The following is a 27087-nucleotide window of genomic DNA, read 5'->3' as shown; positions in this document are numbered from 1 at the left end:
AATTTCCAGGCCTTTTCCCTGTAACCAGTTGCAGAAGTAAAAACTCTCTTCCTACCCAGTTCATCAGCATTTCATTACTGGGACACAAGAAATAGCAGCCTGCCCCTCAGTTTGGTCTGGAAACACACACACAGATCATTGTGCAGACACAGTGTGTAAGTTCCTAGGAATGGAATGACTGTCCATCTGATTGGTACATGTTTAACCTTTAAGAAACTGTTAGATTTTCAGAGTCATACCATTTTTCATTCTTACAAGTATAAGACTTCCAAGTGCTTTATATCCTCACCAACATGTGCTATTTTCAGCCTTTTTAATTTTAGCCATTCTCATGGATATGTAATGGTATCTCATTGTTTTATTGATTGATCTCCCTGATGACTAAACAGTAGAGCATCTTTTCCTATGTTAATTGACCATTCATGTATCTTCTTTTCCGAAGTATCCAAGTCTTTTGAGAAATTATTTCATTGTGGAGGGAGGAGCCAAGATGGCCGAATAGGAACAGCTCCGGTCTACAGCTCCCAGGGCGAGCGACGCAGAAGACGGGTGATTTCTGCATTTCCATCTGAGGTACCGTGTTCATCTCACTAGGGAGTGCCAGACAGTGGGCGCAGGTCAGTGGGTGAGCGCACCATGCGCCAGCCGAAGCAGGGGTGAGGCATTGCCTCACTCGGGAAGCGCAAGGGGTCAGGGAGTTCCCCTTCCAGGGGTGACAGACGGCACCTGGAAAATCGGGCCACTCCCACCCGAATACTGTGCTTTTCCGATGGGCTTAGGAAACGGTGCCCCAGGAGAGTATAGCCCGCACCTGGCTCAGAGGGTCCTACACCCACGGAGTCTTGCTGATTGCTAGCACAGCAGTCTGAGATCAAACAGCAAGTCGGCAGCGAGGCCAGGGGAGGGGCGCCCACCATTGCCCAGGCTCGCTTAGGTAAACAAAGCAGCCTGGAAGCTTGAACTGGGTGGAGCCCACCACAGCTCAAGGAGGCCTGCCTGCCTCTGTAGGCTCCACCTCTGGGGGCAGGGCACAGACAAACAAAAAGACAGCAGTAACCTCTGCAGACTTAAATGTCCCTGTCTGACAGCTGTGAGAAGAGCAGTGGTTCTCCCAGCACGCAGCTGGAGATCTGAGAACGGGCTGACTGCCTCCTCAAGTGGGTCCCTGACCCCTGACCCCCGAGCAGCCTAACTGGGAGGCACCCCCCAGCAGGGGCAGACTGACACCTCACACGGCCGGCCAGGTACTCCAACAGACCTGCAGCTGAGGGTTCTGTCTGTTAGAAGGAAAACTAACAGAAAGGACATCCACACCAAAAACCCATCTGTACATCACCATCATCAAAGACCAAAAGTAGATAAAACCACAAAGATGGGGAAAAAACAGAGCAGAAAAACTGGAAACTCTAAAAACCAGAGTACCTCTCCTCCTCCAAAGGAATGCAGTTCCTCACCAGCAACGGAACAAAGCTGGACGGAGAATGACTTTGACGAGCTGAGAGAAGGCTTCAGACGATCAAATTACTCCGAGCTACGGGAGGATATTCAAACCAAAGGCAAAGAAGTTGAAAACTTTGAAAAAAATTTAGAAGAATGTATAACTAGAATAACCAATACAGAGAAGTGCTTAAAGGAGCTGATGGAGCTGAAAACCAAGGCTCGAGAATTACGTGAAGAATGCAGAAGCCTCAGGAGCCGATGCGATCAAATGGAAGAAAGGGTATCAGCCCTGGAAGATGAAATGAATGAAATGAAGCGAGAAGGGAAGTTTAGAGAAAAAAGAATAAAAAGAAATGAGCAAAGCCTCCAAGAGATGTGGGACTATGTGAAAAGACCAAATCTACGTCTGATTGGTGTACCTGAAAGTGATGGGGAGAATGGAAACAAGTTGGAAAACACTCTGCAGGATATTATCCAGGAGAACTTCCCCAATCTAGCAAGGCGGCCAACATTCAGATTCAGGAAATACAGAGAACGCCACAAAGATACTCCTCGAGAAGAGCAACTCCAAGACACATAATTGTCAGATTCACCAAAGTTGAAATGAAGGAAAAAATGTTAAGGGCAGCCAGAGAGAAAGGTCGGGTTACCATCAAAGGGAAGCCCATCAGACTAACAGCGGATCTCTCGGCAGAAACCCTACAAGCCAGAAGAGAGTGGGGGCCAATATTCAACATTCTTAAAGAAAAGAATTTTCAACCCAGAATTTCATATCCTGCCAAACTAAGCTTCATAAGTGAAGGAGAAATAAAATACTTTACAGACAAGCAAATGCTGAGAGATTTTGTCACCACCAGTCCTGCCCTAAAAGAGCTCCTGAAGGAAGTGCTAAACATGGAAACGCACAACCGGTACCAGCCACTGCAAAATCATACCGAAATGTAAAGACCATCGAGACTAGGAAGAGACTGCATCAACTAATGAGCAAAATATCCAGCTAACATCATAATGACAGGATCAAATTCACACATAACAATATTAACTTTAAATGTAAATGGACTAAATGCTCCAATTAAAAGACACAGACTGGCAAATTGGATAAAGACTCAAGACCCATCAGTGTGCTGTATTCAGGAAACCCATCTCACGTGCAGAGACACACATAGGCTCAAAATAAAAGGATGGAGGAAGATCTACCAAGCAAATGGAAAACAAAAAAAGGCAGGGGTTGCAATCCTAGTCTCTGATAAAACAGACTTTAAACCAACAAAGATCAAAAGAGACAAAGAAGGCCATTACATAATGGTAAAGGGATTAATTCAACAAGAAGAGCTAACTATCCTAAATATATATGCACCCAATACAGGAGCACCCAGATTCATAAAGCAAGTCCTGAGTGACCTACAAAGAGACTTAGACTCCCACACATTAATAATGGGAGACTTTAACACCCCACTGTCAACATTAGACAGATCAACATGACAGAAAGTCAACAAGGATACCCAGGAATTGAACTCAGCTCTGCACCAAGCAGACCTAATAGACATCTACAGAACTCTCCACCCCAAATCAACAGAATATACATTTTTTTAGCACCACACCACACCTATTCCAAAATTGACCATATACTTGGAAGTAAAGCTCTCCTCAATAAATGTAAAAGAACAGAAATTGTAACAAACTGTCTCTCAGATCACAGTGCAATCAAGCTAGAACTCAGGATTAAGAATCTCACTCAAAACCGCTCAAGTACATGGAAACTGAACAACCTGCTCCTGAATGACTACTGGGTACATAACGAAATGAAGGCAGAAATAAAGATGTTCTTTGAAACCAACGAGAACCAAGACACAACATACCAGAATCTCTGGGATGCATTCAAAGCAGTGTGTAGAGGGAAATTTATAGCACTAAATGCCCACAAGAGAAAGCAGGAAAGATCCAAAATTGACACTCTAACATCACAATTAAAAGAACTAGAAAAACAAGAGCAAACACATTCAAAAGCTAGCAGAAGGCAAGAAATAACTAAAATCAGAGCAGAACTGAAGGAAATAGAGACACAAAAAACCCTTCAAAAAATCAATGAATCCAGGAGCTGGTTTTTTGAAAGGATCAACAAAATTGATAGACCGCTAGCAAGATTAATAAAGAAAAAAAGAGAGAAGAATCAAATAGATGCAATAAAAAATGATAAAGGGGATATCACCACCGATCCCACAGAAATACAAAGTACCATCAGAGAATATTAGAAACACCTCTATGCAAATAAACTAGAAAATCTAGAAGAAATGGATAAATTCCTCAACACATACACCCTCCCAAGACTAAACCAGGAAGAAGTTGAATCTCTGAATAGACCAATAACAGGAGCTGAAATTGTGGCAATAATCAATAGCTTACCAACCAAAAAAAGTCCAGGACCAGATGGGTTCACAGCCGAATTCTACCAGAGGTACAAGGATGAGCTGGTACCATTCCTTCTGAAACTATTCCAATCAACAGAAAAAGAGGGAATCCTCCCTAACTCATTTTATGAGGCCAGCATCATCCTGATACCAAAGCCGGGCAGAGACACAACAAAAAAAGAGAATTTTAGACCAATATCCTTGATGAACATTGATGCAAAAATCCTCAATAAAATACTGGCAAACAGAATCCAGCAGCACATCAAAAAGCTTATCCACCATGATCAAGTGGGCTTCATCCCTGGGATGCAAGGCTGGTTCAATATACGCAAATCAATAAATGTAATCCAGCATATAAACAGAACCAAAGACAAAAACCACATGATTATCTCAATAGATGCAGAAAAGGCCTTTGACAAAATTCAACAACCCTTCATGCTAAAAACTCTCAATAAATTAGGAATTGATGTGACGTATCTCAAAATAATAAGAGCTATTTATGACAAACCCACAGCCAATATCATACTGAATGGGCAAAAACTGGAAGCATTCCCTTTGAAAACTGGCACAAGACAGGGATGCCCTCTCTCACCACTTCTATTCAACATAGTGTTGGAAGTTCTGGCCAGGGCAATTAGGCAGGAGAAGGAAATCAAGGGTATTCAATTAGGAAAAGAGGAAGTCAAATTGACCCTGTTTGCAGATGACATGATAGTATATCTAGAAAACCCCATTGTCTCAGCCCAAAATCTCCTTAAGCTGATAAGCAACTTCAGCAAAGTCTCAGGATACAAAATCAATGTGCAAAAATCACAAGCATTCTTATACATCAATAACAGACAGACAGAGAGCCAAATCATGAGTGAACTCCCATTCACAATTGCTTCAAAGTGAATAAAATACCTAGGAATCCAACTTACAAGGGATGTGAAAGACCTCTTCAAGGAGAACTACAAACCACTGCTCAAGGAAATAAAAGAGGATACAAACAAATGGAAGAACATTCCATGCTCATGGGTAGGAAGAATCAATATCATGAAAATGGCCATCCTTCCCAAGGTAATTTACAGATTCAATGCCATCCCCATCAAGCTACCAATGACTTTCTTCACAGAATTGGAAAAAACTACTTTAAAGTTCATATGGAACCAAAAAAGAGCCTGCATCGCCAAGTCAATCCTAAGCCAAAAGAACAAAGCTGGAGGCATCACACTACCTGACTTCAAACTATACTACAAGGCTACAGTAACCAAAACAGCATGGTACTGGTACCAAAACAGAGATATAGATCAATGGAACAGGACAGAGCCGTCAGAAATAATGCCACATATCTACAAGTATCTGATCTTTGACAATGCTGACAAAAACAAGAAATGGGGAAAGGATTCCCTATTGAATAAATGGTGCTGGGAAAACTGGCTAGCCATATGTAGAAAGCTGAAATTGGATCCCTTCCTTACACCTTATACAAAAATCAATTCAAGATGGATTAAAGACTTAAATGTTAGACCTGAAACCATAAAAACCCTAGAAGAAAACCTAGGCATTACCATTCAGGACATAGGCATGGGCAAGGACTTCATGTCTAAAACACCAAAAGCAATGGCAACAAAAGCCAAAATTGACAAATGGGATCTAATTAAACTCAAGAGCTTCTGCACAGCAAAACAAACTACCATCAGAGTGAACAGGCAACCTACAAAATGGGAGAAAATTTTCGCAACCTACTCATCTGACAAAGGGCTAATATCCAGAATCTACAATGAACTCCAACAAATTTACAAGAAAAAAACAAACAACCCCATCAAAAAGTGGGCGAAGGACATGAACAGACACTTCTCAAAAGAAGACATTTATGCAGCCAAAAAACACATGAAAAAATGCTCACCATCACTGGCCATCAGAGAAATGCAAATCAAAACCACAATGAGATACCATCTCACACCAGTTAGAATGGCAATCATTAAAAAGTCAGGAAACAACAGGTGCTGGAGAGGATGTGGAGAAATAGGAACACTTTTACACTGTTGGTGGGATTGTAAACTAGTTCAACCCTTGTGGAAGTCAGTGTGGCGATTCCTCAGGGATCTAGAACTAGAAATTCCATTCGACCCAGCCATCCCATTACTGGGTATATACCCAAAGGACTATAAATCATGCTGCTATAAAGACACATGCACACGTATGTTTATTGCCGCATTATTCACAATAGCAAAGACTTGGAACCAACCCAAATGTCCAACAATGATAGACTGGATTAAGAAAATGTGGCACATATACACCATGGAATACTACGCAGCCATAAAAAATGATGAGTTCATGTCCTTTGTAGGGACATGGATGAAATTGGAAATCATCATTCTCAGTAAACTATTGCAAGAACAAAAAACCAAACACTGCATATTCTCACTCATAGGTGGGAATTGAACAATGAGAACACATGGACACAGGAAGGGGAACATCACACTTCGGGGACTGTTGTGGGGTGGGGGGAGGGGGGAGGGATAGCATTGAGAGATATACCTAGTGCTGGATGACGAGTTGGTAGGTGCAGCGCACTAGCATGGCACATGTATACATATGTAACTTACCTGCACATTGCGCACATGTACCATAAAACCTAAAGTATAATAATAATAATAATTAAAAAAAAAACTCTATAAACCCATAAAAAAAAAGAAATTATTTCATTGTGCTGTTTATCTTATCAGACTGCAATATATAGTATATATACGCATAACATATATAGTATATATATGTATAATGTATATATATAGTATATATATGTGTGTGTGTATATATATATATATACACACTTTAAAAAAACCTTTGTTGGAGATAAATATATCTCCTATATTGTGGCTTCTTTTTATGTTCTCTTAATGTTCCCTATTAGGAGAATGATAGATAATCTTCAAAAAGGTGAATATATATATACACACATATATGTGTGAGTGTGTGTGGGCGGGTGGGTGGGTATGTACACATATATATATCCTAAGAATCATTAATTAGACATATATGTGAGTATCTATTTCTGGATTCTCTCTTCTCTTCCACTGATATATATTCTATTTTTTTTCAACAAAACACATGATCTTGATTTTCATAGCTGTAGAGTAATTCTGGAAATAGGTAGTGAATTCATTCACCATTATTCTTTTATAATATTACCTTTTATTACTCTTGATCATTGACATTACCATATAAATGCTAGAATCAGCTTGTAAATTTCTACCAAAATGCCGCTTGGAATTTTTACTAGAATTGCATTGGATCTGGAGATCAATTCACGAAGAACTGACTTTTTAAACATAACAACTCTTCTGATCCATGACAAGGTTTATCTCCCCACTAATTTAGTTCTTTCATAATTTCTCAAAGCAATTTTTTTGTAGTTTTTGGTGTACTGGTCTTACATAGATTTTGTTGACTTTCTTTCCTTTTTTTTTTTTTTTTTTTTTTTTGAGACAGAATCCCACTCTGTTACCCAAGCTGGAGTGCAGTGATGCGATCTTGGTTCACTGTAACCTCTGTCTCCCAGGTTCAAGTGATCCTCCTGCCTCAGCCTCCCAAGTGGCTAGGACTACAGGCACATGCCACCATGCCCAGCTAATTTTTGGTATTTTTAGTAGAGACAGGGTTTCACTGTGTTAGGCATGATGGTCTCAATCTCCTGACCTCATGATCTGCCCACCTCGGCTTCCCAAAGTGCTGAGATTACAGGTGTCAGCCACCACACCCAGCCTGTTGAATTTATTTATAACCACAACATGTATTTAGATGTTACTTTAAATGAAATTGTATTTTTATTTCATTTTCCAAATGCTCATTGCTAATATACAGAAACACAAAAGACTACTTATATTGAGCTTATATTCTGTAACACTACCAAACTCACTAATTAGTTTTGGTAGATTTTTGTAGATTTCTAGGATTGTTAACACACAGAGACATTATCTGTGAATAAAGACAGCTTCAATTCTTTATTTTCAACCTTTTCAATACTTTTATTTATTTTTCTTACTTTATTGCATTGATTTAGAGCTCTAGTATAACGTTGAATTGAAAGAGTAACAACAGATATTCTACTTTTTTCTCTGATTTAATGGAAAAGCATTCAATCTTATGCCATTTAATATGTTACCTGTGGGTTTTTCAAATCTGCCCTTAATGGGGTTGGAAGTGTTGCCTTCTGTTCTTATCAGGCTGAGAGTTCTCTGGGGTTTGTTTTTATAAATCATGAAAAAAGTTTTCAATTTTGCCAAATGCTTTTACTGTGTAAGACAAGGCAATCATACAGTTTTTCTCTTTTGCCCTGACAATATATAAAATTATATTTTTTAAATATAAAAAAGATTCCTTGAATCAAGCTAGGACAGTTTTTTAATTATACATTTTTAACAAATATATTGAAATATAACTTACATGCAATTGAGATGCATTAAAGTGTATAATCATTAAAGTGTATAATTAAAGAGTATAATTTTAAGAGTTTGAGCACAGTATACACGAGTCAAAGAGAAAGGACAGAAAATACTAAGTATGTCTCAGCATATGTGGTCTATCTTGGTGAATGTTCTATGTGAGTTTGAGAAGAGTTATTTGTTAGCTGTTCTTAGATGTATTTTGCTTAAATGTCGACTTGGCTAACTTGTGTCATTGATTGTGTGAATTAATTTTGTTCTAGTGGGCAGTAAAATTACTGTCTGATCACATTGGACTTATGTGGACTTGGTTTATATTTTATTAAAGTGGATTCATGGAAAGCCAACAGCATTTCCCAAGACTCTCTAATTTGGTAGGACTCAATCACCAATCCACCCCTTTGTGGATTTTGTCAGGGTTTGGTTTTAGGCTTTACTAGGGCTGGTCTAGAATAGGCCTTATTGTAAAGTATGACACTTATTCCTAAAGCACAGCCTTTCTAGTGTCTCAGTTGGATACCTGGATGCTAATGAGGTGTTCATGAGTTCTTCCCAACCTGGATGGCAGGAACTCCATCATCCATTCCCCAACCCTCCTCCACCACAAGTACCTCTGGTCCAAACTCAACTTTATAGCAGCCACTCCTATGTTAAATCTGTTAGTCTTTTCCTTGTGCAGGTACAGTCCAGTCCTTGATAAGTATGCACATGGAACCCCACATGGACTTCGAGAGCTGCCCCTCTGAACAGCTGCCTCCTATTGGTGCCCTGCCCTGCAGATTGCAATTTCTTCAGTGGCCTTGAACTCTGATCTCTGCCTTCTCAGCTCAGTGGGGATGCCCTGCTCTGAGAGGACTCTAGCCTATTGTGCAGCTGCTGAGAAATTCTCCCCAGACAAAAACTAGGAAATCATGGGGCTTCCCCCTGAAGTTTCCTGTTGTACTGCCTGTTGTCCACTGTCTGAAAACAATTTTATGTTTGTTTATGGAGGCAGTCTGATATAATTTATTCTAACAGATAGAAGCAGAAATCTGTTATAGTATTTTAATTACTATGTCTTTATAGTATTATGGTAGGCAGAATCCTAAGATAAGCTGCAGTGATCTTTGCTCTTTTATAATCACTTCTTCCTGAGTGTAGACAAAGCTAGCGATGAGATATCACTCCTGTGATTGTGTTACAATTTATGGAAAAAACAAGTTAGCAGATGTAATTGAGATCCCAAATCAGTCAAATCTAAGATAGCGAGATTATCTTATGAGCTTGACCTAATGAAGGTGAGTTCCTTGGAGGGACTGAGGTCTTCCTGGAGAAATGTGAAGTGCCGGAGGGTTTCCATGCAGGGTGATTCTCCTCTGCTGGATGGAGAAAGCATGCAGTGGGAATGTGGGAGGCCTCCAGGAGCAGCAAGAGGCCCCTGGCTGACAGCCAGCAAGAAAACAGAGATCTCAGTCCTGCAGTCACAAGGAACTGAACTCAGCTGACAACCTGAGGAAACTTGAGAGGAAGTTCTTCCCCAGAACCTCCAGAAAGAAACCCAGCCTAATTTCAGCCTGTGAGGCCCTGAGAAGACCCAGCTAATCCAGGCCTGAACTTCTGATCTGTGGACACTGCAAGAAAGTAAATCATTGTTATTTTAACCCTCTAAAGCTTGCAGTAATTTAGTATGCAGCAATAGAAAATTAATACAAGTAAAACGGAGAAGACTTTGGAGTGGGGACAGAATGAAATGGTGGGAGAGGGATGCCTGTATGCTGATATGGTTGATGTCTGTATGGTTGAATTGGGTCTACCATTCCTCATCTAATTAGCTATGGTCTATTAAGGTGAGTAGCTATACACGAATATTAGTACTAGGTGAATCCAGAGGAATAAGATATTGCATTCTTGAGAGTAGATGAGAACACCCTGAATTGGTGGTCACCATATCATATGTCATATATCAGGTCCCTCTGGGAAGGCCAGAGGAAGATTTACAGGATACACTTGTGACAACATTGAAGGCTTCTTTCTTCCCCAAAGGGACCCAATCTCCCCTCAGTCAAGAAGCTCCAAGTCTCTGAACTGGATGCCAGGTTATAAATTCCCACTATACTGACTCCATCAAGCTTCTGTCCTCAGAACTAGAGTTTATCAGTAAAAGATAGACTCATGGGAGTCTAGGCATTTATTCTCTTATTTTATATAAATCAGCTAATGTACACAAACAAAACAGACTTTGAAGAAAGAAAGTCACAGTTACCACGGGAAAACAGCTTCGACATCACGAGTCATCATGGGTGTTCCACTGGGAGGACTTGATATGAGGCTTTCCTCCTCATGGGCTAGTACAGATATGGGGGAAATGTCATCAAGTACTCAATTCAGAGTGTAGCAGCTGGGGTTGTTGATTCGTTAGGCCTCCTACAGCTGGAGATGCAAGTAGTGCATTTTCATGGCCACCACAGGTGTCTTTAGGCTAGCATTCTTCAGAGCCAGAATCCAAAAAGCCACAGAAGCTCTGAGTATTTCCCTTTCCTCGGTCACCCACATAAACGGCTTCAGGTCCTTCTGGGGAAGGCCTGGAGGAAGATTTACAGCATACACTTGTGGCAGCATTGAAGGCTTCACTCTTCCTCAAGGGATCCAATCTCCCCTCCATCAAGAAGCTCTAGGTATCTGAACTGGATGCCAGGTCATAAATTCCCACTATGGTCTCTGTCCTCAGAACTAGAGTTTTCTAATTATTGCATACATTGATTTCTTAATAGATTTCCCATCCATTACATTCCCAGACACCTCATGATGATTAGTAACCATCACAGGTCCCTGCCTCTCAAGGAAATCCCTCCCACCTTGTTTCTAGATGGCCGAGTACCATGGCCTGTCCTCTAATCTTCCAGAACCCTATTGTTCTCACTGCCAGCAGGGAAGGCAAATCCATGCAGCATCTCCCGCCATGACCTCCAGCCTGCAGAGGAGAGGTGCCACAGGACCTTTACATGCACGCCGCTGTTCCCCTCACCTGTGCATTTCTTAACGCCTTGGTGAGGAGAATGTCTCTGGATCTTCCTTGGTGGGAGCTAAAGGAACAAAGGTAAATAATGCTATGGGACCCACTGAGAATTGAGGCTGTGGAAAAGTGGCCACTGAAGTAAGACAGATGCAGCTATTGTCAGATACTCAGTGCCAGAGCAGGGAGGGAGAGGAAAGAAATACAGACCTCACCTGCCTCTCACTTCCAGGCTCCATCAGGTGCCCCCCATTGCTAAACCTAACTAGAAGTGTGCATGCAGGGAAGCCAGGGATGCATTTTAGAAGGGTAAGCCCTGAGTGGCATAAGACAGGATGGAAACGAGTGGAAAGTGGATCTGTGGGAAGGAGGAGGGGATGTTATTGGGAAACAAAAGGAGAATACTAGCTAATAATGCTAGGTGACACTAATATTCCAAAGTCTGTGCTCATATTTGGAAAAGAAAGTTTAGCAAAAAGCACTAAACCAGGAGTCAAGATATTATATTTTCAACTGTTGTTCCAACAGCTGTATTATAAAAGACCAGTTTATTTCATGCCTTTCTAATTTGACCTAAAGTGCCAGGTGGCATTGGGGCTGGCACAGCCTTGCTCAATTATGTGTTGAAGAGTACACAGAGACTGCCAGGCTGAGGGAAGATGCAAAAGAATAGAAGAGATGCTCTCAGGGAACAAGAGACCACACAGCCCCAGAGTCAGGGGCAGCATCAGCCACTGTTGGCTGCTCATTTCCCAGACAGAGCCCACAAGCCTCAGCCATGCTTTGCTTCTGCAAGATGCTTCTTCACCTTTTCAATAAACCTGCCTGAATTTAAGCTGATAGGGGTTTATTTCTCCTTCATCATAAATGAAATTTTTCACCGCAACAATCTCCAATGAATTGTGGGCACAGCAGGCAGGTGCATCCCTGCTTCTGTTCCACTATCTCCCTTGTAGGTGGAAAAGGAGGAGGTACTGAATTACCTTGAAATGTTCCTCTCGCTCTGATATTCTGTGATTCTGGTTTCTTTTCAGCTACTTTGTTTTTGGAAGCATGTATCCTAAGGCATCCAGTTGAACAACCTTTGTCTACTGTGTCCAGGCATTCCTGGTGGTATTTCAGACAAGACTCTCTGGGGTTGCTGCACTCACAACCACTGAACCAATTCTATGACATCCATTTCATGGCCACATGTTTGCTCATTTTGTGTGTACATAAAGGGAGGGGACAGACAGCAAACTTGCATGTTATAAATTGTATCATCTTAAAAAGGAAACAAGGCAACACTTTGCAATAAAACCTTAAGATGCATTAAATTTAAGCCTGATGCAATAAAGAATGCCCATAAAATTCTTATCTAAAGAATGCTTAGAAAGTTGTTGAACAAGGAACATCATCATTTAAAGTGATATGAAGAAACCTTCTTAGCTAAGCATATGGCTAGATTAGAGAGAAAAATAAAGGACCCATCTCTTCCCTGGAAAAACTACTGATAGCATCTTTCAGAAAGCTCTCTGTGTTTGAGTACGCACCTTGATCCATAGGCTCACATTTGATCGCAACTGGTGGCTACTTCTTGGCATTGACATTGGATTCCCAACTAGTAAATCTTTCCAAGATCTGAGTTTCTGCAGATATGATATTATTTTTTTTGACCATCCTTATCTTCAAGGGCTACCAAAAAGGAACAAAGAATTTATTTACCTCCCCAAGGGAAAAGGTTTTACCAATGAGACACTTTCTTACCATGACCCCAGGGCCCCCTATGCCCTGTTCACTTGAGTGCCCTGTGTGGCCCGACAGAAGCTCATGCTGCTCACAGGATTTGTTACATAATTAACCTCCTTCCTGAATCCCAACTTCATGGTGGTGGTGATGACAGGTGTCCTGTATCCCAGGCTCATCTCCCTGAAGTCATCAGCCTGTCTCCAGTTAGAAAAAATTACATGTATATAGAGAGGCCTCTTTGGAAGTAGCAAAAGCTTTCTCACCTTCATACATTAATGGTTGGAATGTAAAATAGTATAAACACTTTGGGAAAAAATGTCTGGCATATTCTTACAGAACTAAACAACTACCTATTCTATGACTCAGTAATTCCTAAGCATTTATCCAAGATAAATTAAAACATATGTCCAGAAAATGATTTATACAAGAATTTTCATAGCAGTTTTATTCACAATAGGAAAACCTGGAAACATTCAAGTATCTGTCAATACAAGAACGGATCAATAAACTGTGACACATTCATTCAATGGAATGGCTAAAGGAACAAACTGTTGACACACAAAACAACATGGATGAATCTCAAAAACATTTTGAGTGCAATAGGAGCCATATGCAAAAGAGTGTGAGAAAAAAGATAAATAATAATGGTTTCAAGAAATGCAGAGCAGAGAGCCCAGAGGCAAAGACCCACAGGATGGCAGGTTGGTCCCAGGCTGTGGATCCTAATTAAGAAACTCCTGCTGGATTTTGCCCAGCTCCATTTCCAAACTATTTTCGGTCAGTGACTTATTTATCCCCTCCATGTTCCCTCATTTTGAACTAGAATCACTGTAGTTGTTATTCTATGTCTGTCCCATCATTTCAAATCAGGCGCAGATAAGCTATTTGTTCAGTTTCACAGGTCAAAGGAGGTAAAGGAATTATGTCAAGGATCTGTACTCAGAGGAGGTAGGAGCTTGAGAAGGACTCCATGAGTTATTATTGGTTGATGATGGAAAAGAGAGGTAAGGAGGAAAGCAGGTGGCCTCTGGAGTCAGAGTGTCTCCCGGCTGACAGTCAGCAAAGACAAAGGGCCCTCAGTCCCCCAGAAACAAGAATAGGAAGTCCTTCAGTATCTGTAGTGAACTTGGAAAAATAGCTTGAGCTCTAGAAAGAAATACAGCCAGCCCATTCCTGGATTTTAGCCTCACATGACTCTCATCAGAGAATCCAGCTGCTTCATTCCAGACTTCTGTGGTTTCAAACCACTGGTTTGTGGTAATGTGATAATAGGCAGCAAGAGAAAACTAGTACAGGTGCCTGTGTCTCCTCTCGAATTTCAATTTTAGATACATGGATGCTAACCCCTCTAAGAGAAAAAAATTTAATCAACCAATCAATCAATGAAAGAACTACAGTAAAAATATTGCCCTCACCTTTATGTGGCTGTTCCAGAGCCCTTGCCACCTGAAGAAGACAATGAGGGGTATTTCAGGCATGTGAAGAGTGTGGCTTTACTGTTATCAATCACATTTCTGAAAGAATAAAAATGGTTCAGTTCAGGCCATGGCTCATGTCTGTAATCCTAGCACTTTGGGAGGCCAAGGCAAGTGGATCACTTGAGGTCTAGAGTTGGAGACCAACTTGGCCAATTGGAGAAACCTTGTCTCTACAAAAATACAAAAATTACCCAGGTGTGGTGGCGGGTGCCTGTAATCCCAGCTACTCAGGAGGCTGAGGCAGGAGAATCACTTGAACCCAGGAGGTGGAGGTCGCAGGATTGGAGCTGAGATCGCACCATTGCATTCCATCCCGAGGAACAGAGCAAAAACTCCATCTCAAAATAAATAAATGAATAAATAAAAAATAATGATGGTTCATTACTTAACTCCACATATTATTATATGAAAACGTATCACCTTGATTTTAATAGCAGATTTTTTAAGATTCCTTTTCTTGCACTCACCAGACAAGGTTTGGTAGCAAATACCAGTCACCAGCACAGATGAACCAATTCAAGGAGAGCCATAAACAGGACTACCATTATGTTCCCCCCAAAACCATCCCTAGAATGCAATCTCTTCTCTACTTGTCACAAAACGAACATAATAGTCCACTATATAAAGTCCCAAACACAGGAAAATGTAAATACAATGAAGTCTGCTTTCCAAATATTTATTCTATTCACACCCAGTCATGGGGACCAGGGATTAGGAAATGACTACAAAGAGGTTCAAGGGAATTTAGGAAGTGACAAAACGTGCTAAAGTAGAACTCTGCTGATGGCGGCACAATTCAATAAATCAACTTAAATCATTGAGTTATACATTGACAATGGGTGATTTTTATAACAAGGAATTCTTTAAATGAATTTTTGGGTTTCTATTCCAACATGGAAAGAGCTAGGTGGTCATGACTTGTCCTCACAGCTAGAAAAAAGCTGAATGAACTGAAAGTCAACCCTTCTAGGGTGGACCAGAGAATTGAGGTCACAGGGAAAACTGCCACCTGAAAAGTGAGAAAGACAGGCTAACACACAAGGAGTCACAGCTCACAGGGAAGAGAAGCTACTGGGGACAGCAAGTGGGAGGAGCACTTAAATGGTATTGACAGATTACTAGAAGCTCAGAGTGGCCTGGCTAGAGCACTGAAAACTCCTTGAAAACCAGACTAAGGGGGAATCTCACACATTTCCAAGTTTTACTACAATGATCTCAACCAGGTTCTCATCATGAAGTTCAGAAAAACTCCCTGAAGTTTGGCACTACCAACTTCAGGACTTATATTAAGCTACAGTAGCCCAAATAGGGTGAAGTTGGTGAAAAGAGAAAACACACACAAATAGATCCATGGAAAAGAATACAGAGCCCAGAAACAGACCACTGATCTTCCATGAAGGATTAGAGACAACTTAAAATAGCAAAGACAGCCTTTCCAACTAGTGGTGCTAGAACAGCTGGACAACCACATGCAAATATATATATATATCCAGGTATGCATGTTCTACCCTTTATAAAATAAATCTTACATGTAAATGTAAGGTGCAAAACCATAAGAATCCTAGGAGATAACATAGGAGAAAATCTCAGAGATCTTGGGTTCGATGATGGCTTCTTAGATACAAAACCAAAAGCACAATCTACTAATGAAAAAAAATTAAGTTGAGCCTCATTAAAATTAAAAACTTCTGCTCTGTGAAAGACACTGTTAAGAGAATGGAAAAAGCAAGTCACAGACTGGCAGAAAATATTTACAAAATAATCTGATGGATAAACTGCTGTCCAAAATATATGAAGAATTCTGAGAACCAAACAACACAAAGCAAAAAAAAAAAAAAGTAGGTGAAAGATCTGAACACCTCATTAATAAGATATACAGATGGCAAATAAGCATATGAAAAAGATGCTCAAAATCATTTGTCGTGAGGGAATTGCACATTAAAACAACAATGAGATATCACTGTAAACCTATTAGAATGGCTAAAATGCAAAAAGGTGAACATGCCAAATGCTGTCAAAGATGAGGAGCAACCAGAACTCTCCATAGCTAGTGGAAATCAAAAGAGTACAGTCACTTTGGAAAAGTTAAGTTCCCTCAAAATCTTGCACATAAGTACTTAGAGCAATTTTATTCATAATTGCCAAACTTGGAAGTACCCAAGATGTCTTTCACCAAATGAATGAATAAACAAACTGTGTTGTAGCCATACAATGAAATCTGATTCAGTGATTTTAAAAAAACAAGCTATCAAGCCATGAAAAGACATGGAGGAACTTAAAGTACATAACGCTAGAAAGAAGTCAGTCTGGAAACCTACATACTGTACAATTCCAACTCTAGGACATTCTTGGAAAGTCAAAAAGATAGAAGTAGTAAAATGATGAGTGGTTCTCAGGGATGGAGGAGAGGAGGAGGCATGAAATGGTGAAGCACAGGGAATTTTCAGCAGTGAAACTATTTTGCATGATGCTGTATTGGGGATTTAGGATATTATGTAATTGCCAAAACCCATAATCTGTGGAACTCAAAGAATGAACTCTAATGTAAACTATGGACTTTAGTTGATAATGGTGTATCAACAGTGGTTCATCAATTGTAACAAATGGGCCACACTAATACAACATACTAATTAATAGGGGAAATTGTGTGCTGGAGGACAGGAGAGCCTAGGAGAACTCTCTGTACTATCCACTCCATCTTTCTGTAAACCTAGAACTGTTCTAAAAAATAATGTCTATTAATTTTTTTAATTAGGATGCAGCAGCCCCATATCAAGGTTTTGGTGGCATCCTGTTATTGTGTGGTTAGTACTTGGCATTGAAGTGCACCAACCTGGAGTCAGAGCAGTTGGAGATTTCAATGCCTGTGCCATTTACCTCTAACCCTGGGGTGCCCCTGGAATACAGCTAGCAGATCAGTTAGGTAGAAGCAGCCTCAGCAATCTAGACAGTGCAGGCTTCTGGTAAGGACAGGTACAAACCATCTGGGTGGGCAGAACTTGATGAAGACTAGGAACCACTGAGACTCAGCAGCTGCCTCAGTGGCACCCACAAATCAAAGGAGGGGGCTGGAAGGAGCTAAGGGCTACATGATGAGCTCCCTGCCTGCAAGACAGAAGCAGCTCCAGAGATTTTGGTAAATAATGTAGGTTTCAGTACAATGTGGTCTATTCAAAAAAGTAGAACAAGAAGGAAAGAAAAAGAGAGCATGAGAGAGAGAGAAAGAAAAAGGAAAGAAGAAAGGAAGAAAGGAAAGAATAGATGGAGGGAGGAAAGGAAGAAGGAAGGGAGGGAGGGAGGGCAGGTGGGCAGGAGGGAGGGAAAGAATAAAGAGAGAGAGAGAGTTGGAGGGAAGTAGGGTAGGAAGGAAGGAAGGAAGGAAGGAAGGAAATTAACAAATTTATATGAAGATGAGAACATCCAGGGGAACTTACACCACCAATATTTTCCATTAACAGGAACATGCTAACTAGTTATTAGAGAGAGACACACTACTATAAAACCATATACTGTTTCCATGGGGTACAACCCCTTCCTCCTCCTCTGAAACACATTCTGTCTCTGGCCCACTGTTGCCAGAGACACTGAGTCTTATCTTTGGATAAGTTCTGGTGCCCACAAGAATGAGATGAGATGGTGGACTCCAGAACACCAGGCCATGACCTTTCCTGCTGCTCCTTGTCCACTCCAGAAGCTACCCGGCTGCAGCTGGGGGCCTCAGCCTCTGGGTCTGACATAATCCATTTGCCATTCTCACTGGACTTCTCTCCTTGCACTGGCTCTCACTCCCCCAGGACCCAGTGGGTGACCATGTGAGAAGGACACAAACAGGCCATGCCCCTTTCTTTCTCCCCCTCTCAATGCCTGCAGTGGTGGGTTCCATTGGGTAGTGACCTGAGATTTACTCATTATGGGGCCTCTAGCCCAGACCAGGGCCTGGTACCTAATAGTCACCCCATGAATGCTCAGTGAAGGAAGGTGTCCACCACAAGGTCCTGGGAAACCAAGAATTCCACTGTGGCCCATAAATTCTAAGTCCTACAGGATTCTGGAATTAGAGATGGGAAAGGCCTTCAAAAGTGGCCACTCTTTTAACCTATTATACTGGCAAATGAGCCATGTTTCCCCATCCTGGACACATCTAGAGGGCACTGCCTAAAACCAGACACATCTCCCCACCCAGGACAGAGCAGGGGCCTTAGTCTGGGGGATGCGGATGGACAGGGAGGGGGTGAGCCACAAAAGCTGAAGAGGAGAAAGCAGGTGAAAGGGGACAGCAGGGTGGAAACACAGAGGAATGGAGGCAGAGAATGGAAGTTGAGAGGGGAAGAGACAGGAGAGGGATGCAGATCTAGCTACTAAGGAAAAGTCCTGGAGAGAACACTGTCATCTCCTGAAGTAAAATCACTTCCACCTGACCACAGCACTGCAGGTTGCAGGCAGCACAGGCTGTGAATATTTGTTCATTCATTTAACAAATATTTATTTAATATCAGTTTCATGCCAGGCAAGGCCCTGAGATGTTTAGGGACCTAGGCATCTTCCCTTCACATCTGAGTCATAATAGAAAGAGGACTCTCTGACCCCATCAAGCTGGCAATGCCTCGGGATTTTTACCTGTTGGATCTGGCAGCTCTTCATGTCAGCCCACACCGTGTGAGGCTGCTCTTGGTGCACTGAATGGGGAAGTCTCTACATCAGTGCCTCGGAGAGTCCACTGGAAGCCCTGGACAGTGGGAGTCGGTGGCACCCCAAGGGTGGAGGCCAAGAGCACACAGCACTGAAGCTCCAGACACCCTCAGGAGGATGGTAAGGGACAATCGGCTGGTGAGAGCCTGGGTCACCAGGAACCTTCGCCTGGGTCTAAATAGGATTTGCGTTCAGATTGCCTATGAAATAAAAGAAAGAAATCAAGGTTAACATTGAGATCTGGGGCTTCAGCAACTTGAAGGATGGAGGTGCCATTTACAGAGACTGGGAAGACCCAGGGAGGAGTAGGTTGAAAGGTGGTGGGGAACTAGGGTTGGTTGGGTTTCTGTCATATGTAATCAACAGTCCTGACCACCTGTAATCCTAGCACTTTGGGAAGCCAAGACGGGCGGATCACGAAGTCAGGAGATCAAGACCATCCTGCCTAACACTGTGAAACCCTGTCTCTACTAAAAATACAAAAAATTAGCTGGGTATGTTGGCAGGTGCCCATAGTCCCAGCTACTTGGCAGGCTGAGGCAGGAGAACGGCATGAACCCAGGAGGCGGAGGTTGCAGTGAGCCGAGATATCTTGTCACTGCATTCCAGGCTGGGTGACAGAGTAAGACTCCATCTCAAAAAAAAAAAAAAAAAAAAAAAAAAAAAAAACAAAAAAAACAGTCCTGACCAGCCTGGGCAACATAATAAGATCCTGTCTCTGAAAATAAAAAATGAAAAATTAGCCGAGCATGGTGGTGCACACTTGTTGTCTCAGCTACTCGGGAGGCTGAGGCAGGAGGATTCCTTGAGCCTTGAGTTAGAGGTTAGTGAGCTATGATGACACCACTGCACTCCAGCCTGTGGGGAAAAAATAAAGAGTCCTGACTAAATACTTGAGTAGCCACGGAAGTTTTCACAAAGTATTTGAGGCAGATCTTAGTGAACAAGAATTTGATTATTTCTGTTAGGGAATTAAGAGAGTGTGGGTGTAGTCAGTTAATGCTTATTGAACTATCTTTGGAATCTCATCTATTGGCCTATCTGGTCTATCTGTACACGTATATTCTATACACTGTCTCACTGAGCTTTCACTAGGTTATGCTACAGTAACAAAAGCCCCAAAATCTTAGCAGCTACACATACAAAGGTTTATTTTTCATTGACATATACATTTTGGCAGGTTGACTATGATTCTGCTCTATACAAGCTATTTTATTTGTTAGATGGTGAAAATTATGATACTTGGAGATTGCTGAATATGGTATTAGTATGTTATTCATTCAATCATTTAACAAATATTTATTCAATATCTGTTTCATGCCAGGCAAGGTCAAGTACTGAGAATACAGTGGTGAATAAGAGAGACAAAATCTCTAATTTCCAGGAGCTTATGTTGAAAATGAGATTGAACACATACAAAATAATCATAATAACAATAATGAATACTATATTTACAAATAATAGCTGTAAGACATCTTAGCACCTGTTTTAAATTAGAAAAATATAAAAATTATTAAAACTAAAATGGCCAGATGTGATGGCTCACACCTGTAATCCCAACACTTTGGGATGCCAAGGTGGGAGAATCAACTGAGCCCAGGAGTTTGAATCTAGTCTGGGCACCATAGGAAGACCATGTCTACAAAAAATAAAACATTAGCAGGGCGTGGTTGTGCATGCCTGTAATCCCAGCACTCTGGGAGGCTGAAGCAAGCAGACTACTGGAGCCCAAGAGTTCAAGACCAACCTGGGAAACATGGTGAATCCCCATCTCTACAAAAAATACAAAAATTAGCCAGGCATGATAGCACATGCCTATAGTCACAGCTACTCAGGAGGCTGAGGTGGGAGAATTGCTTGAGCCAGGAGGTAGAGGTTGCAGTGAGCTGAGATTATGCCACCACATTCCAGCCTGGCCAATAGAGTGAGACCCTGTCTCAAAAAAAAAATGCAAAAACTAAAATAAAATTGCTACAAGGTTAATACAGAAAAATGAGTTCATATTCTTAGGCTAGGCGTTGATTTCTTTTGTCTTTCTTTCTTTTTCTTTCTTTCTTTCTGTCTGTCTGTCTGTCTCTTTTTTTGTACAAGACAGAGTCTTGCTCTGTCAACCAGGCCGGAGTGCAGTAGCGCAATCTTGGCTCACTGCAAACTCCACCTCCCGGGTTCAAGCAATTATCCTGCCTCAGCCTCCTGAGTAGCTGGGATTACAGGTGCCCACCACCACACCTGGCTAATTATTGTATTTTTAGTAGAGAAGGGGTTTCACCATGTTGGCCAGGCTGGTTTCATACTCCTGACCTCGTGATCCACCTGCCTAGGCCTCCCAAAGTGCTGGGATTACAGGCGTGAGCCACCGTGCCTGGCCAGGCATTGATTTCTTAAACAGGACATGGTAAGCAGTAACCATAAAGGAAAAGATTGATGAGTATATTTCATTAAGGTTAACACAGAAAAATGTGTTCATACTCTTAGACTAGGCATTGATTTCTTAAACAGGACACAAAATCAGTAACCATAAAGGAAAAGATTGATAAAGTATAATTTCATTAAAATTAAGAAACTCCGCCAGGTGCAGTGGCTCATGCCTGTAATCTCAACACTTTGGGAGGCCAAGCCAGGTGTATCACTTGAGCCCAGGAATTCCAGACCAGCCTATGCAACATGGCAAAATCCCATGTCTACTAAAAATACAAAAAACAGCTAAGCATGGTGGCGGTCTCCCGTAGGTCCCAGCTACTTAGGGCCTGAGGCAGGAGGATCACCTGAGCCTTGGGAGGTCGAGGTTGCACTGAGCTGTGATTGTACCACTGCACTCCAGCCTGGGCAATAGAGTGAGATCTTGTCTCAAAAAGAAAAAAAAATTTAGAGAATCTCCATTCATGAAAAAACACCATTAAAAGAGTGAAAACGCAAGCTGCAGTTTGAAAAAAGAGAAATGCAATTCATATATATCCTAGAAAGGATGCATATCCAGAATAAAGTATTACAAACCAACAGAAAATCATATCAATGAAAACTGGATAAAAAGATTAAACAGTCACTTCATAAAAGAAGACATATAAATGGCAATAAAAGATACTCAATCTCAATACCAGGAAAACGGAAGTTGAACCCACATTGATATATTACTGTACCTCTACTAGAATAACAAAATAATTTTTAACTGACAAGCATCAGCAAGGATGTAGGGTAACTGGAATATTCCCTGCTAATTGGTAAAACCACTTTGGGAAAATGTTCGGCAATACGTAATACTAAAGTTTTATCATTCATATAGCTCTAAAACCAACAATGCCACTCCTACATATATACCCCAATATAGTAATGTTCTATTTCTTAATCTGTGGTGGTTCATTTAGTAAAAACTCATGACCTGTACTTTTTTTTTTTTTTTTTTTTTTTTTTTTTTGAGACAGAGTCGCACTCTGCCATCCAGGCCAGAGTGCACTGGCACGATCACTGCTCACTGCAATCTCAACCTCCCGGGCTCTGTTGGCCACGCAGTTAATTTTTGTATATTTATTAGAGATGGCATTTTGCCCAGGCTGGTCTGGAACTCCTGGGCTCAAGTCATCCGCCCACCTTGGCCTCCCGAAATGCTGGAATTACAGGTATGATCTACCGCGCCCAGACCACCTGCACATTTAAAATTGTGAAATTCCTCTGTATTCTTCAGTAACTTTTCGAAGATTTCTTTGACACAAAGTTCTCAGAAATCTTAAAGCTAGGATTTTAGAATAGAAGAAAAAGCTTCTGGTTCACTGGTGAAATTTTACTAATTAAATTTAAAAAACAAAAAGAAAGTTATTAATGCATATCACCACCTCAGAACAAAGATTAAAAACTACCAGCACATCAGTTTTCTTTAACTTCGTGAAGCAGTGGGATTCATTCTTTTGGCAAAGAAAGGATGAACACTGTAACTCAAAGAAAAGATACCACTGCAAGAAAAGGCCTTTCTTTTTCTCTCTTTTTTTTTTTTTTTTTTAGAGGGAGTCTCGCTCTGTCGCCCAGGCTGGAGTGCAGTGACAAGATACCTCGGCTCACTGCAACCTCCGCCTCCCAGGTTCAAGCGATTCTCCTGCCTCAGCCTCCCGAGTAGCTGGGACTGCAGGCGCCCACCACCACGCCTGGCTAATTTTTCGTATTTTTAGTAGAGACGGGTTTTCACTGTGTTAGCCAGGATGGTCTCAATCTCCTGACCTCGTGATCCGCCCGCGTCAGCCTCTTAAAGTGCTTCTTTTCGAAAGCAGCTCCACTAGTTAACTGGTTAACTCTTGGGTGAAAGGACGCCAAATGAGATGATTTAAGAAGCCTCAAGGAAAGAAAGACAGACAGGCACATGAAAATCACAGCAACTCTTTGGACTGCAAACACCAACACCACAGTCCAACCTACCAGAAATCCTGCGGTGAATTTGAGGCTTGCCCCGCTAGTCATAAGGTGATTCAGTGATGGCTACAAATGCTCCTCACGTGCATCCTGGACCTGGCACACCTGGCTTGCCCATCACCAGCCTGGAGACACCGCCAGAAGCACAATCCCTGAGGCCAATAAAGACCCCAACTTTGCAAGTCAGGGGCGCGAGCACTCTTGCCCCTCAGGTTCCCAGAAGGAACCGCCTCGCGGGTGGGGTGCGGGGTCAGTGTGCTCCACAGGACTTCCGAGGACGTGCCCCCGAAGCTGCTCCGTCCCTCCATCCCCTGGGATGCCACAGAACACCCGCCAGCGAGTTTCTTTCCCAGCGCCTATGAGGAGGGCTGCGGGCGGCAGCCGCAGGCGAGGAATCCAGCGCAGGGAAAGTAGGCCCCGGCGGGGCCCAGCGCGTCAGCCCCACTCGGGTGGCAAAACTTGCGGGGGCCCCCGCGCAACGCGCCTCAGCCCAGCTGTGCGCCCGCAGGTCCCAGACTCGCCGCCCGCCTGGCCTGGCGCGGCGCCCTCACCTCAGAACGCTGGGTGGACTTCGCAGTAAACCTTAACTTCCCATCCAGGCGGCAGCGGCGCGGCGGTGCCTCGGCCTTGCTCATGGCGCCGCAGGTCGCCCGTCCCGCGTTCCCAAAAGTACCAGGCTCACTCAGAAGCTCAGGCAGCCTCGCGACCCTCACCTATCCCTCCCAGCACCGCGGCTGTCTCTACCGCCGCCCAGAGCAGGCGTAGCAAGGACTTAAAAGGACACGGCCGCCTCTACCGCACAACCGGTTGGAGCAGGTTAGGGGCCGCAGGGGCTGAGAAAACGAGTAACGGAGGACGGAGTGCAGCGGGGACGGGGAAATCCCTCTCTCCCCTCCGCCTCTTTTTCAAAGCACCAGCCCTTGACCCTGCAATTCGCTGATTTCCCCGGCCACTTGAACCGCCCCTGCCAGGTTAAAGAGGCGGGAGACACACCCCCGTGGGAGCCAGGAGCAACCGGGCGTTTAGGACTCCAGGCCTCACGCTTCCGCATACTCTGACTTCCAGGCCCGGGCCGCAGACGCACAGGCTTCAGAAGGCAGCCCCAGCTCCCCCGAGTGGTGGCCTTAGGTCACTCGCAAAAACAGTAACCAACGTGTCGATGGCACTTGTATTTTCTAATTTAAATTTATAACACATTTCGCAGATGGGCTTCCGCTGAAATAAGCCTTTGAGAAAAAGAAAAACTTTTTTTTCAACAAGATTAGGAAACACCAAGACCTACGAAGTAAAGCCATGCCGTCCACCCAGCTAAAAACTTTCAAAACTTGAAATTTTATCTAAGGCAAATGTTTGCATAACTTTAGTTCGTGCCATTATTTAAAGTAAATTTCAATTAACAATTTCATTGCAATTGAATCCATCTTCTATAAGAAAACTAAGATACATCCCTGATAATCTACCTCTCCCCTCCTGTATTCCATCCATCAGCAAATCCTACTGGTTTTTACCTTCCAAATTTTCCTTGAATCTGTCCTCTTCTGTCTCCTCCATCACCACCCTAGTCTAGGCTACCTTCACCTGGGGAGTGCGGGTGGAGGGACTACTGACCTAGGCTCCCTGTGGTTTACCCATATCCCCTTTATCACCTCTCTAATCTCAACACAACAGGCATAGTGGCTTTTTCAAAATGTAATGTGAACCCTGTCACTTCCCAGCGCAAACCACTTAAACACCTTCCCATTCTCTTAGACAAAACCTCCTAACTAACCAAGCCCTGAATGGCCAGGCGCCTTGCCCACCTCTCCATCTCTTCTCACAGGTCAGACCAATTCCATTCTTTTCTCTCTGCTCCAGCCAAACTGGCCTCTTTTATTCCCTATTTACCCAGCTTCCTGGACTCCACAGAGCTTTTGCTCATGCTTTGCTCTGTACCTGAAGATTCTTCCAACCCTCATCCTTCTGACAACAGCTGTAGTCTCCACCTCTGAGAGGCAACTTCTGACCTCCCTACGGTGGTCCCTTACTCTTATCACATTGCATAAAACTGTAATCGAGTGGTTATTTTGGGGAATTTTTTACCATCAGCTCCATAAGTCCAGGATTTGGTTTTGTTTGGCTCATGGTTGTATTTCCACATTTGTGAAATACATATTTGTTCATAAATGAGAACGATAGATGTTAGAAATTGAAGTAAATTTGGCATAAAGTCAGAGAAAGGTAAAATGTCACAATCTGATATTTAGAGTCAGAATCTAAAAACTTCAGTTATATTAAAACTGATTTTATATCGTTTTAGGCTGGGTTGTCACAGGGATTCTTTGGGTAATCTTTAAAACTGAGTTCTCAGAGAGCATTGTATAAACACCTGAATTAATAGTGATAGCCATGGGATGGTCCACATAAAACTAATAATATTGGTTGCTTCAAGAGAGGAAGACCGAGCCAGGCACAGTGGCTCATGCCTGTAATCCAAGCACTTTGGGAGGCCAAGGCCGACAGATCATTTGAGCTCAGGAGTTTGACACTAGACTGGGCAACTTCGTGAGTCCCTGTCTCTATACAAAATACAAGCAAAATTAGCTTGGCATGGTGGACACCTGTAGTCCCAGCTATTTGGGAGGTTGAGGTGGGAAGATTGCTTGAGCCCAGAAGGTTGAGAGGCTGCAATGAGCCATGATCATGCCACTGCACTCCAGCCTGGATGACAGAGCAAGATCCTGTCAAAAAAAAAAAAAAAGAGAGAGAGAGAGAGAAAGAATCTTGACTGGTGGCTACTGGTGGGAAGGAGGTTTTTACTACATCCCCAACTGGACCTTTTTATTTTAAAGTATCTGAAGATAAATAAATGACACAAAAGAGTGCATACCATCCCATTTATTTGAAATTCCAGAAAAGGCAAAATTAATCTGTGGCAAAAAAATCATAACAGCAGTTCCTTCTAGCAGGGGATTCACTGGGAAAGTACGCAAGAGAAATTTCTGGGTGCTAAAAATGGTCTGTCTTGATAGGGGTATGAATTACATAAGTGTATTCATTCATCAAAAACATTCAGTTAACATTTCAATGAATGTAAATGTTACCTTAAAAACTATAAACATAATTAAAAATTTAAAATCTAGTAGCTAACACCTAGTTGAGAGCTCAGTGTGTATGGGGATTGGCCAAAGCTATAAATACACAATTTTGTTTAGTCCTCATACTGTCCTCACAAGGTAGGTACCTGCACCATGCATCCTCCATCTTCTACTCCACCTGTGGAGTTCCACGGTATGAGCAGTAGAGTAGTAGGAGCTGGAGCAGAGGTGGTGTTGGGTGAAACTCACACAGTGAAATTTCACTTATGCAAATGCTCAAGCACTTGTGAGAGGTTAGGTCCTCACAAGGTAGGTATTATTATCATAATCCCCTTGCATATGAAGAAGCCCAAATTTAGTAAATACTAAATAACTTGCCTTAATTTATGCCCCCTGGAAAATGGGGAAAGAGCTTTGAAAACCATCAGTCAAATGCCAGAAGTTATTAAACATTAG

At 42.3% G+C, this 27087-nt stretch overlaps 1 long non-coding RNA gene across 3 annotated transcripts; it reads right to left on the bottom strand.

Moving 5' to 3' along the window:
• Window positions 1-10351: 10351 nt before the first annotated feature.
• Window positions 10352-24618, bottom strand: LOC129049428 (uncharacterized). 3 transcript variants are annotated; one of them, XR_008512488.2, is made up of 9 exons: window positions 24109-24618; window positions 23564-23709; window positions 19091-19362; window positions 14665-14811; window positions 14411-14509; window positions 12800-12941; window positions 12251-12374; window positions 11280-11337; window positions 10352-10836 (listed from the first exon to the last, which is right to left on the bottom strand). It is a non-coding gene; the product is annotated as an uncharacterized LOC129049428 (long non-coding RNA). The 3 variants fall into 3 exon arrangements; XR_010141665.1 differs by having other exon boundaries at window positions 12251-12941; XR_010141666.1 differs by having other exon boundaries at window positions 10352-11337.
• Window positions 24619-27087: the final 2469 nt, after the last annotated feature.

Source organism: Pongo abelii, chromosome 1 (genome assembly GCF_028885655.2).
Source record: "Pongo abelii isolate AG06213 chromosome 1, NHGRI_mPonAbe1-v2.0_pri, whole genome shotgun sequence".
Taxonomy (NCBI): domain Eukaryota; kingdom Metazoa; phylum Chordata; class Mammalia; order Primates; family Hominidae; genus Pongo; species Pongo abelii.
The sequence above is the reverse complement of the archived record's forward strand: the minus strand, read 5'-3'. Positions and strand labels throughout refer to the sequence as shown.